This window comes from Hippopotamus amphibius, chromosome 11, assembly GCF_030028045.1.
Source record: "Hippopotamus amphibius kiboko isolate mHipAmp2 chromosome 11, mHipAmp2.hap2, whole genome shotgun sequence".
Lineage (NCBI taxonomy): Eukaryota > Metazoa > Chordata > Mammalia > Artiodactyla > Hippopotamidae > Hippopotamus > Hippopotamus amphibius.
Window position 1 is genome coordinate 65,877,808 of NC_080196.1, and position 14,166 is coordinate 65,891,973.

Genomic DNA, 14,166 nt, shown 5'->3' on the forward strand with positions numbered 1-14,166 from the left:
ATCGACATGCTATGTTACTTTACATACTGATAGAAAACAAATGTTTTATACTAAATAAGTATAAAAAAAAATTTAATATTTTCTAAAATTCATTTGTTAATGAATTTGTTGCAAGCAAACTGCAATGTTTGATTTTTTATCATTAAACTGTTAGTTTCTATGCAACATATTATTAATTTTGGTAAATATGGTAATTAAGATAATTTTGATAAACCTAGTACCTAACATAATACTTGTCACCATATTAGTTTTATTTTGCTGCTGTAATAAATAACTGCAAACTTAGAAGCTTAAAAGAACACTGGGTTATTATCTTATAGATGTTTATGTCAGAAGTCTTACGTGAGTCTCACTTGATTAAAATCCAGTTTTCGGCAGGGACGCATTCTCTTCTGGAGGCTGGAGGGAGGCGACTGTTTTAGATTGTTGTCAGAACTCAGTTCCTTGTGGCTGTGGGAACTAGGTCCCTGTTTGCTTTCTGGCCATGGAAGGAGGGCCATTTCCACCTTCTTGAGGCTGTTTGCATTTCTTAGCTTTGTAGCCTCCTTCTTCCATCTTCAAAGGGGTAAAGGAGGTGGGTCTCAAGTCTCTCGCCCTCTTCAGATTTCTCCTACTTCTTCCTTCACATCCTCTGAACTTCAGCCAGGAAAAGATTCTTCACTTTAAAGAATTCATGAGACTCGAGAGTCCCACCTATATAATCCAGAACGATCTTTTCATCTCAAGATCTGTATCCTTAGTCACATCTGCAAAGTCCCCTCTACCACCATGAGGAATAGCATATTCAGATTCCTGGGACCAGAGCTGTAATAGTTATCCATTAACCCCCAAAGACACACCATCTGAAGGGCTGATTGATCACAGATGGCTGAAAGAATGGAGGCCTGCATGGATTTCAGATAGCTTCCATGAATATCATTTTATTCAAAATCAAGTTCATGAGTTTTTCCATTTGAGTGGGTCTAAATTTCAGTACCTAACTGCATATGAACAGGTTTCCACATAAGGGCCATTCTCAGGTCAGTCATTACTCTGAGATCAAAGAAAGGTAAAAACTGAAGATTTTACCACTGAAGATTCCTGGAGTGGATGTAGCATCTGATTCCAGGAAGCTTGCTCTTCCTTCCTTCTTTCCATTTCTTTTGTTTTGCTTTGTTTTTTAATTTGGAAAAAAAATTGAAAGAAAGAAACTTTCATGAGAAAGAAAAGTAGGTCTGACATTGGCTAGTGTGTAGGGTTAGGGAATGGCACTTGTTATGACCTGGGACAAAGTAAGGATGAATCCTAGGACACTAAGTAGCCTTGCCTATCTCATCTGAAGAGAACGAGGTATAAAGTGTTGTATCGATTTAAAATATGTATCACTTTTTCATCTTTAAGTCATTGAAATACACAGGAAATTTATTATTGCTGTGTTCAAAACGGTTTGGGGTAAGGTAGTTTGAATGCTGCTTTTGTTCTTTTTCAGTTTTTATACAGTGCTCATATTTCTCTGTAACTGTGAAGATCCTCTGTAATTTAAAAAAATCAACTATAGTTATTTCATGTGAAACTGTCTTACTACTTTTTTTATTTTAATCTCCTGAGTTGTGAGAACACAGCTTAGCAAAGTGTATAAAGGCAGCAAAGCAGGTAGTTTAGATTTCTGTTAGTCTTCCGAGGAAAACCTACAAGTAAACTGGAATACAACACAGAGAGATTATACAGTGAAATGCTTTTGCAAACTAGGATTTAAAGAACTGGAAACCTTATTATTTTTCTCAGTCAATATGTAAATCGGTAAATTCCTATGTTTTTATGTTGTAAAAATTAATTGTGAAATGTTCCTCTACAGAATAAAATCCACATAAAATGCCATCCATGTATAATACTCTGAAAAGTCCACTCATATAAGAGTAGTTGGCAAAAATAGATACTTTAATGAAAATAAAAGCCATTAATGTTCAGTCCACCCATTTTTTTCTGTGTAGGTACCTCTGTGTGCAACAAGGCATGAGTATTATTCTATTTCACTCATTTATTAATTCATTCAATAATGTTTACTCAGAGACTACTATGTACCAAGCACTGGGGTAAAACTTAATAAGGCATTGGGACTTCCCTGGTGGTCCAGTGGTTAAAACTCCATGCTTCCACTGCAGGGGGCACAGGTTCCACCTCTGGTAAGATCCCACAAGCTGCGCGGCCAAAAAAAAAATGAATAAGGCAAAAAATAGTTCATAGAAGTGAGGAAATTAATACAAAGATAATAACTGTAATAAAACATGGTGATTGCAGTGACAGAGATACACATGGTGTAGTATTATAGTAGACTGTGCCTCACCCAGTGCCAGTTTTCCAAGAAAAGTTGCAAATGCTATACTTTACACATTTCACCACACAAGAGTACATACATACGGTATTTGCTATTAATGAACTAGGAATTACTTCCCAACAACAAATACTTTATTACAAATGCCAGGTTTATTGTTTCTGGGTCCTGCATGCCTTCTAAAGAGATTGCAGCGTGTTCTACCTTTTTTTCATTCTCTGGCTTTCTTCATATCTGTCAAAAGATTAAAAATATAAAACTATTTATGTGTATCTGTGTGTGTGTAGAAGTATATAATTGTGTTTGTCATATACTTTACTTACTTATGCAAAATTATCATATTGATGCTCTTGTACCTTCCTGCTAGGCTGACATGGCATATTGATAGAAAAACCTAAATTATCTCTAATCAGCCTTCCCAGGTAGACCAAAAGTTTGATGTTTTGTTCACTTCTTCACCACCACTATCCAAATTAGTATCTAGACAACATCAAGGAAAAGGGAAGCCATAAAATGAATTGCACAATATACACCTCACTCCCTTCTATTGTATTAGATTTTCATAAAGTGTCTTATTTTGTGGGAAAAAATAAGTCACTCAGAATTTCCCAAACGTTTTCCTTCTTCAAGACACTTCTATTTCCATACCATAATGTAAAAAGAAGGAAGTGGCTTCGAAAGAATTGTAAGTTGAGGAAATGATGGGAAGGAAAGATGGTGTCTTCAGGAGAGAAGTGTGATAACAAGAAGACCTTAGACAGTTGAGTTCATGCTTCACAAAGAAAACAAGGAGGAAGCAAAAAGAAGAAAAGAGGAATAAATAAGTTGAGGAAAAGGAAACATGAGAAAAGTAAAAGAAGGAATAGAGAGAAACAACCATGAATTTGGTACATAATTATAATGACATATTTCTTTATGCCTTCATTTACTTTGGCCACAGCTAGATGTTATGCAGAATAAATCTTAGGGTTGGGGCCCCTGGGGAACCTATTGTTGCAGAGATGTATTTCCAGAGTTGTTTGATGTTTGATTTATCTGATTTTAAGGGTTTTTCATTAACCCCCTGGAAAAACCTGGAAGATCTAAGAACCCAACCACTAAATCATTTTAAGAGTGTCATTGCTGACTGTACAGAATTTACATATCTTCAAAGTGTTAACTCAATTTATTTTGTCTCTTCACCCTTAATTCCTAATTCTTGTTTCTCTCTAACTCCCCTTGGTACTTCCCTCATGAGCTGAGTTATGCAATATTTATCATTCTGTGTCTCCTCCACTTAGCACCATATCTTAAAGATCCCTGCGTTGCTGTGTTGTGTATCTAGTACATTTCTTCTAATCACTTTACAGTCTTTCATGGTAGGTGACCACCACATTTTACTTAGCCATTCTGCAAAGGATCGTCCCCTGCAAAATTAAACTTCCGCTTGGCAACATAAAGTTAATCCCGGACCCCCAAAACAGAAGTTGCAGGAGTGGCAAAATTAACAGACCTCTAGCTTCCTATAATGCAAGAGCTGCATTGCATGAACCACACTTAATTAAGGAAGCGTAGGGTAAATATATCTGGGCATTGTTTATGGCATCTTAATAGATCTGACAACTCTCTGCAAAGTTACTCTGTTTTGAGAGTACTTAAAAAGCTTATGAGCATCTCATTTTTTTTTTTTTGAAGACTTGGAGACATATTTGAACTATTAATTGACTTTCTCCTTAGTATGTGGCTTTACTGGAAAAATAAAGAAAGTGCTTTTAAGCCGTTTTTCACTATGTGTGAACATATGTACAGCCCAAGTAGATCTTGAATGAGAGGTCTAAATTGGAGCTTTGTTTGCTTGATACTTATATATTAATTTAGGTCTAAAGCGAGAGTCAGCAGATGTTTTGTGTGAAGGGAAAGACAGTAAATAGTTTAGGCTTTGGGATCCACTTGGCCTGTATTGCAGCTATTTAACTCTGCCACTGCAGTGCAGAAACAGCCATAGACAGTGTATAAATGAATGGGTGTGACAGTGCTCCAGTAACATTTATTTACAAAAGCAGGCAGTGAGCTAAATTTGGCTTGACAGCCATAGTTTCATGATCCCTGTTCTAGAATATGATTTTTCCTATCTGGGGATACAGTTATCTGGGGATGCAGACGTGTCTCAAGATAAACCTCTATAGAAAACTGCCTTAAGTATTTTAAATCCTATTTCTACTTGAGAATCTTCACAAAGTTTGAACAGTGCCCCACTGTGGACCACATCAGGTGGCCAGAGATGCTGATGATCTATTTTTTCTTTGTTAGCTCTTTATTGGAATATAATTGCTTTACACTGTTTTTTATTTCTCAGTAAGAGGAGTATGTGAGAGGAACAAAAGAGAAAAGAAACATTGGTGATAATTCTATCCATAGGATATCTTATTAGACTGCAAATTGTTTGCTGGACTTTTCATACTTCACTCCTCTGTGTCAATGGGCCTAATATTTTCTGACCCTGTCTTCCCAAGCAAAAGACATTAAGGCATATCTTTTTTATATTTTAAAGAACTCTTTTCTCTATGAGTATCTAGTTTATTTTGAAATACTTATGTAATTCTATAAAGTATTCAGAAATTGGAGCATTTACACATACCAGCCTAGAATCTTAAGGGCCCCATAATTCACATTCAAGATTAGAAAGTGATATAGTCCCAAAGCAGGAGTTACACCAAAATCAGATTGGACCCTCACCTTTTTGCTGCTTTCTTCTTAAGCAACTTTGGTCAAGACATTGACTTTCCTGGCCTCCATTTTCTCATTGCCGATGTAAGAATTTGTTTTCATTTTCTGTTCCTTAAGGACTTGCACCAAATCGTTAATGCTATCTCTGGGGTATAAAAATGACTGTGGTTATTGCAAAGAGGGGCTTTAATTTCCTACTTCATGTACCTCTCTCTTATTTATGTGTAATATAATCAGCATGTATTATTTTATAACAAGTGGATCTTTACAAGAAATATTTAAATTCTACCAGAATTTATACCATGACATGGATGTGGCAAAGAAATTGGCATTAAATATAAAAAGCATTTTCAAGATTAAAATTTTTCTACAAATATCAGGTGAGATCAGGTTACCTGACTACATCAATAGGAAATTATGAAATATCATGTGTTTTAATTTCTCAATGAGTTTACTTAATTTATGCCATAATATAGGTCCTGGAACCCATCAATAGGAAATTATGAAATATCATGTGTTTTAATTTCTCAATGAGTTTACTTAATTTATGCCATAATATAGGTCCTGGAACCCCTTAGATTAGTCTTTCTCTCATTTGTAATAAAGTTTCAAGGTACTGTCCTTATAGTTTCTGCGTTTATGTAGTACATTATCACTTTATGATAAAGTTAGTTGATAATTCCTTAACTCTTTTTGCTGATGACCTTTTAAAGCTGCATAATTAGAATAAGTTGTGGTTATTGTATTGGAAGCCCTATCCCATGGGCCAACAAGGCAGCACATTAATTCTCTGCATCACCCACTCCATGTGCAGTGCCATCAGCACAAAGATATTATTCTTTGTAATTACATAAAGAAAGGGTCTATTTAGTGTTAACTGACCTTTCTGTGACTGATCAGCCTTTTCCACCAGTGAAGTAGAAATGTATATCATTAAAATGTGAGTAAATAGGAAACCTTCCTAAATCTCAAACCATTCACATCAGGAGGTGCACACGAAGAGGAAAGCTGTTCAGTCTTTCATATGAAAGGGTGGAAAAACTAGCAGACACTAAAAATGTATTTTAAAATATAGACAATTGAAATAGAATTAAATTATGATAATGTGTAGGGATGTTTAAACAGGAAATATTGTGCAAATATATTTCTGTTTAACAATCTTAGACAATATTAGAAGACACATTATTAAATTCATATATATTCAGGATTAAATTTTTAAAGTCTATTTAATAAAGTAAAAAAAGTACTGTGGCTGTCACTGAGGACATATATGTATTTGTTTAAATTGTATATTTTAACTTGGAAAAATATACTGGGATATAGATTACATGACACTGATTTTTACTCTCATTTTCTTATTATATAATTTGTTTCTCTAATCACTTATACCAGATACTTCAAGGGGACTTAGAATTATGTGGCAGAAGACTGGATCAAATAAAAATTTAATAGCTAATGTAAGTGGCATTTCAGGCAGCATGGAGGTAAATGTTCCTTTAAAGACACACACACACCCCCCCCCCCCCATTAATCAAGTGCTTTTTACTATTTAATAGGCATCTGTGTTTCGTGGCCAGATTTTTCCCTGCCAAGAACATATGTAACACCCTGTATATGAAATATCTTCAGAATCTATTAAAAAACTGACTCTTCCTTGAAGCTTTGCTCCTCACTTTCAGTGAGCTGCTCTCTCAAGGAACTAGTCTCATTGTTTGGTTATGTCTTCCATCCTTCTTCATGTTTAATGTATTCTAATGTAGTTAGCTTTGTGAATGCCTCAATTCCCCTATCTGATTGCAAGCTCCTTCGGCCCTGAAATTGTGTATTTTTTCATGCTGGTGTCAATAATTCCTGGTCAAATGTATACACTGAACAGAGTCAAAACGTAATAAGGAAAAGCGGGGCTAACATAAAGTACTCATGAATTCCCAATGAATGTTTTCTGAGTTCTGAGAGGCGATGTAGTGTCCAGTAGTAAACTGCTGCGTAAATCAGCGGTAGCTAAATGGGTGAGCCCGTCAGGATGCTCGGACAAGGAGTCCTGTGTGTGGTCACATATGTGGGTGTTGGGGTGAGGGAGCTAAGGAAAGCATCCCCTGGCGTCCAGCAGTGACAAGTTTGACTGGTCAGCTAGCACGTGGCAGGCTTTTATCAAACAGTGTCCTAGAGGTGCTCTTTGACCTCTCACAGTGTCCCCCATAGTGCTTTATGTACACCTGTTGCTAGTAAATTAGTGAATAGAGAACATTTTATCAAACATGATAATATGTAGAGTTTGAGATATGTAACAACCTTGATGCAGAGGACTGATTTATTCATTTAAAAATCAAGAATGTTCAAGACTAATTATCAGAGAACTCGAGTTGGACAAGAAGCTGGTTTCCATGGCAGCACAGACAAGGAAGTGGGTCCTGGGAGAGTTAAAACAGTTATGTGCTCCTTTGAGGCTTCAGGGTATCGACACATATCATTCTCACAGACTTGCTCCTTGGAAACACTGGGGAGAGCTCTCATTTTCTGTAGTAATTGGCGTATAGATTTTAAGGGAGCAGTGAGAGAGTAATGCCTGTATGCACACAGTAGGTGATGCATCTGAAAAGTATGTGTTCTCTCCGTGTCCATTATATTGAATTAGCATGTATTTTAAGCATCTGTGTTCACCACGCTAATTCCCACAAATCAGAGAATGCTTCTGAAGCAACAGTGTTCACAAAGAGACTTGGAACCTCTGTGTCTCGTTTATTCTAAAGTCTGTCCCCTGCACATTCTGTGAATCAGTCTCAGTACTGATGCCTGCTTTAATAACGTCAAAACATCACTGCATGCAAAAGTACCAAACCAGTGCCCTAAACTGGCAGAGAAGTACCAAAGGCACATGTGGAGACTGTGGAGATTAAATGGTATGATATCAGTGGTGTGAGGCATAAGCATCTATATAGGATCACATGCTACTGAAACATTGGTGCTTGAAATGGAGTGTTATGTAGATGCTGTGCCTCAATGAGATGCTAAATATATGGTAACATTTCATTGTTTACATCGTAATATTTTAAAGTCAAGAGATAACAGAACATTTAACACGATCTATGAGAGTCTAATACACAAGTCACAGGAAACAATAATCTAATAGTCCTAAAGGGGCCAAGAAAACATGGTTCTCAATTGATCTGACCCAATTTTCTCAAATATATGCTGATCCACATGGCAGGACAGCTTAGATCACCAGCCAAATAAAATGGTTCTTCTAAGATTCAGGTCACTGATTATTTCTTCTATGAAGCCTTTTCTGACCCCGCTTTCCCCACCTGGTAGAATCGATTCAAAGGACTTCAAGAAATACCTCGAATGGACTTGTTTACACTCTGCCTCCTCCCAGTCCAGCCTGTAATCCCTGGTAAAAAGGGATCACATCCTACCCTTCTCTTTAATCCCTGGGGTAGCTGTAGAGCTGGACCTATAAGGTAAATCTGTTAACAGTTTGCCAAACAAATGATTGAATGAACAAATGAATAAATGAATGAATGAAAGCTAGAAGTGAAGATGCTCTAGAGTAACACTGATCAATAAATATCAGCTATACAACTTTTGCTTTCGGGTGGTTCTGGCAGGAAGTCAGTTCTTTCCAACCATGGGACTAAAGTGAATGTGGTGCAGTCTGTGTAAGGACACAGCCATGGCAGCAACAGCCAGAAGAGCCCTGGCAAGATGCAAGAAAGCAAGGAGCTGTCTGCAGAAAACTATTAACAACCAAGAATCAGGACATGACAGACGGATCATCAGAAAAGATCATCTGAGACTGCCACACATAATCACATTAGGATCAGACAGTTAGAATTAGAACTGGGTCAGAAGATGACAACTCTCTTTACAATGAAAGCATAATTGAGAGAAGGACTTAGCCCGTCTGCCTGGTGAACTGGATCCAAATGCCTGTATTAAGAGTAACTGAAGGTATAGATGATACTATAAATTTAGTCCTAGACACTAGGGCTATTTTAATAACACTAAAATGTTTGTAAATAGCTATGTAGGTTTTCTACACATACATGCACCATGCAAATATTTTGATCATATTCGCCTCTCTAGAATGTTTAGATCAAGTGTTTTTTTGTAATCTCTTTTACCATTAGTCTACCATAAGTTAAAAACAACCAATCCCCCCACCCTTCGCTCAAAAAAAAAAAAATCATTCAAATGGATTTAGGCTTTCGCCAGAGTAAGTGCATCTGGCTGGAACTCCAGAAGTCTCAACATGTAGCACTACTCTGCTGCAATCAACCATAGTCCAGAGTTGCGCAGGCCTCAGCTGTAAAGGTCTGTGTACTTGACACGTGGTCTTGCCAGTGAATGTATCAGGCCTAATCAAATCATGGAATATGGAATCATGTAGATCAAAACACACAAGACTCGTTATAGGCAACCAGCACACCCATATTGACTTGCAAGGAAAAGTAGCTTCCAAGGGGACGAAGTTCTAATTTCCTCCAGCAGCCCAATTTATCTATGTCAACAAGCTATGTGTTAGCCAGATTTATGAAAAGAGGTTGATGGAAATAGGCTCAGAACAAGGTAATTGTGTTATTTGATTTGATTATTTAATGGCATTAGGTTTCATAAAGATGGCATCACATAGTGTTAGAGAATGCTGGTTTATGTTTATGAAGGAAGTAGAGTGGACGGTGATGAGTGTGGGATCTGAAGACAGTCAGCCTGGGTGCAAAGCCAGGTCCTCCACTTCATGCGTGTGTAACGCTGCACAAGATGCCTGGTGTTTTGGTTGCTATGGTTGCATAACAAATACCTCAAAACATCATGGCACAGGAGTCTATGTGGACAGAATATAGCAGGGCCAGCTTGTCTCTTCTTACACATTCTAAGGCAACAGCTGAATGACTTGAAGACTAAGCACTGGCATCATCTTCAGATGACTCATTTACTCACAGTTGATGCTGTTATCCAAGACCCGAGCCAGGGCTGTTTGCTGGAACACCTACACATAATCTCTCCACGTGGCCTGAATTCCTCACAATATAGTGGCTGGTCCAAGGGTAAATGCCCCCAAAGAGAAAGCCAGGCAGAAGCTGTATGCTTTTTTTTTTATAAACTAGCCTTTTTAATAAACTAGCTTTTTAAAATAAACTCTCCTGGGAAGTCACACAGCATCATTGCCACCATACTCTATTGGCTGGAAAAGCCACAAGTCTACCCAAGTTCAACGGAAGGAGAAATAGACTATGCTTCTTGATGGGGAGTGACAAGGTTCTGGAAGAACATGTGGGAATGAAAATATTTCTGTGGCCATTTTTGGAAAATACAAGTTGCCTCACTCAACTTATCATTTACTTACCTTCCCTGTCTGTAAATGTAACAACTAGAAGGGTAGCCATTCCATTATGTGTAGAATTCATAAGTTAACATTCAAATTCAGCCTTATTTCTAAGTTCTTATCTATACATCACAAGGTGAAATGTAAATAGATGATTAAACTCTATATTTTGTCCAAAAAGAACCCATCTCATTATAATTCTCTATTCTCCACTTACCGAATGGGAGAGGGAAAGAAGGGGAAGAGTGAGAAAAAGAAGGTGAAAATGGAGAAAGTGGAGGGAAAATCCAAGATGAAATACATGGCTTAAAGAATAATAAAGATCAAGTGGGGCAAAAAAAAGGAAAACTGCTATTTAAATATCTTGGGATCTCAACCTGCCTTCATTTTTCAGCATTTTTGGTGGCAGAAGAAGCCAAGTCTTTCTTTAGCAATGGTTTCTCATTACTTTTAGGATCATTGGCTAATTAGGTAATTAAAAAAAAAAAAAACACTGTACAGTTTCAAGGGATTCACATGTCTTGTGAAAATCAACGATGCACCCAGAGACAGAACTCTCGCTCACTCTGGACAATGTGGTATATCCTTATAATAATGTTCAAATACTCAGTGCAAAAACATATCGTGTGAATTCTTTTTATATATGTCCTTAAAATCTTCACCTCTCAAGTAGTATAGTATCAAATAATACAAATAAATGTGCTTCATTTTAGTAGGTGATTATATCATCAATAAGTTATTTCATAGAAGTGGGCCAATAAAATGTATGGTTCTAAAGTGATAAATACATGCATTTCCTAACTGTTATTCTGTGTATTCATTCATTCATTCATTTACTGAAAACCTGTGTACCAACTAATGTCAGCTCTACTTTATACAGTATATCTTATGGGTGAACAAAATGATGATGTCAGATCTCGTGGAATTTACAAGTAATTTTTGTTCACCCTTTATAAACATAATCTTTGTTTCCTAATAAAATGTTGGGATAATAAGCTGAATATCTCCCCTGCACATCAAAGTTTAACAAATAATTTGAGGTAACAAAGAATAAACCCTCCTCAAGCAAAGTATTTTCCTTACTAAATTCCAGACAACATGGAAACTCTTAACAATCATTCAACCTTTTTTCTCTTTATCAAGCCATAATCCCAATGTTTCATCATCTTAATAATCATTATAATGGGAATTGAATAAATACCTATAAATCTGGCTTTGAGAAAATGCTTAGACCTTTGGGGTGATTTTTTAATATAAATCTTTCCCATAAGACCATAAATTCGTTTTTGTTTTAAAGCCAGGAAAGTTTTTTTTTATAATTTTTTGGCTGCATTGGGTCTTCGTTGCTCTGTGTGGGCTTTTTCTCTCTAGTTGTGGTGAGCAGGGGCTACTCTTCACTGCGATGGCTTCTCTTGTTATGGAGCATGGACTCTAGGCATGGCGAGCTTCAGTAGTTGTGGCACACGGGCTTAGTTGCTCCACAGCATGTGGGAGCTTCCCGGACCAGGGATCAAACCCATGTTCCCTGCATTGGTAGGCAGACTCTTAACCACTGCGTCACCAAGGAAGTCTCAAGACCACAAATTCTTGAGGTTCACCATTACATCGTAGAACTTGGCATACAGTAATTACTAAATTAAAAGTTTTGAATAAGCAATTGAATGAAAATGAGTAAATGAATGCATGAGTAAAATAATATTGTAAATCAACTCAGAGTGCAGTTATTTTAACCTATAGAGATTGCAGTCAAATTTTTCTTTAATGGTCTTAGAAACAAAGTTTTCATTTAAGTTTGCATTTAGTCAAGACCTTAAGTAGAAAGACTCTATGGAAAAGATTTAACTGGATTTGAATTTAAAAGCATGTAAAATCCATCTACTTCTGTTATTAGTTCCTTCTTTCTTCTCACCCTTTTATCATATTGCCAACTCCAACTTTTGTGTCCTTATTTAATATCTTCTCCTGCTAGCTGTTCGACTCCAGTAGTGGTAACCAATAATTAACATTCCCTCTTTGTTTCATTTGCATATTATAATACTATTGGTTAAAATTAAACCAGTCAGAGTTGTGAGGCGGAACCACAGTTAAACATAAAAAACATTTTCAATGTCAGAAGAATACCATTATTTAAAATTAAAAAACTTAAACTTCATTGCACATCTGAAGGTCACTGATTTTCAGGAATAAGAAATGAATTGGTAAATCCTTCTATACATTCATTACTGAGAAATAATAATGTAAAGTGTCATGACTGATGTAACAATGTTTTGAAGATTCATTGGCATGACTGCACAATTCTGTTTCTTGGTATCTACTCTAATCATGGCATATAAGACAGTAAGAACTGGTGTCATACAGAAATTGGAAGTATATGTATTTGGAAATAAAACTGTACATTACACAATGAGCGAAGCGTAAAGTACCAAATATATCTCCAATTAAGTTCCATTAAATAGGTTTAAAACCAATCCCACAACTTTTGTGGCACTCCTCTCAAATTCAACATTTATAATAGCCATCTGGGTCTTGAAAGAAATGTAATCAAGAAGTAGAATATCTAAGGTATCAGAATCATGCTTATGTTAAGTCAAACAACAAACAGAAAAACTCAAAATGATTTCTTCTTATGCCTCCTTTAGAACATGTATCAAAGTTCCAAGTTGCTCACTTGAGAATTAGATTTTAGTATTAGTGTTAAGATATCAACAAGAATTGTAACCATCTTTTCAAAGATATCTCCACCAAAGAAAAATATTCACAGTCACTTTGTTCTCCTACCAAAAGATAATTCTGTGATTTCAAGCAAATTTATTAGATAGAAGTTTCTAAAGTTCTAAGTTATTGTGCCAGAATTAGGACAAGGACACTTAAAATGGTTCTCAGTTCATCGTTTTGGCTTTTTGAAGAATACCTATGACATAGTATTAATCGTTGGAGATCAATATGGATACCAGGCTTTCATGAGAAATATGTTTGTTGACCTTAATAAATCTTCAAGTGTGTAAATACAGAAATATTTGTACAGGCAATTTTCTGCTGAATTACTTTTTCCTCTGTGTGCATTCTCATACTGCAGTATATATTTTAACAACTTATAGTAAAGGTTTGATGTGATAGCAATTTTGCCCAAAGAGACATTTTTTTTATTTTTTTAAATAAATAAATAAATAAACAAATTTATTGGCTGTATTGGGTCTTTGTTGCTACACATGGGCTTTTTCCTAGTTGCAGCAAGCGGGGTCTACTCTTCATTGTGGTGCACGGGTTCCTCATTGTGGTGGCTTCTCTTGTTGCAGAACACAGGCTCTAGGCACTTGGGCTTCAGTAGTTGTGGTTCATGGGCTCTAGAGTGCAGCCTCAATCGTTGTGGTGCACAGACTTAGTTGCTTTGTGGCATGTGGTATCTTCCTGGGTCAGGGATTGAACCCATGTCCCTTGCATTGGCAGGCGGATTCTGAACCACTGCGCCACCTAGGAAGTCTCCCATCAGGTTTTTACTTCCCTAGTCCTCAAGTGAGAAAAAAGTCAACAATCACCAGACTTGTGAAAATTTTCTAACATGAGTAACATAAGCCAAAACAAGTAAGACAAATAAAGATAGATAGGATACAGGGTAAAATGACAAAAGCAACTTGAAAGAAATAAGTTATAGAAAGGGAAGAAAACACAACTATTAACGTCTTCACAGCGAGCGAGAAGAAGAGATTCACAGGCTTACAGGATGGTGGTCTCCTCTGTACCTAAGACACATTTTTAATTGCTTCACAATGGTTATTTTTAGGTCTAGTTACTTAATCCTCATTGTCATTCTAATGATTAACCT

At 36.5% G+C, this 14,166-nt stretch overlaps 1 protein-coding gene across 1 annotated transcript in view; it reads left to right on the forward strand.

The window, feature by feature from the left end:
* CCDC178 (coiled-coil domain containing 178) overlaps positions 1-14,166 on the forward strand; it is a 384,972-nt gene that overhangs the window by 242,023 nt on the left and 128,783 nt on the right. The gene's annotated exons all lie outside the window — the stretch shown is intronic.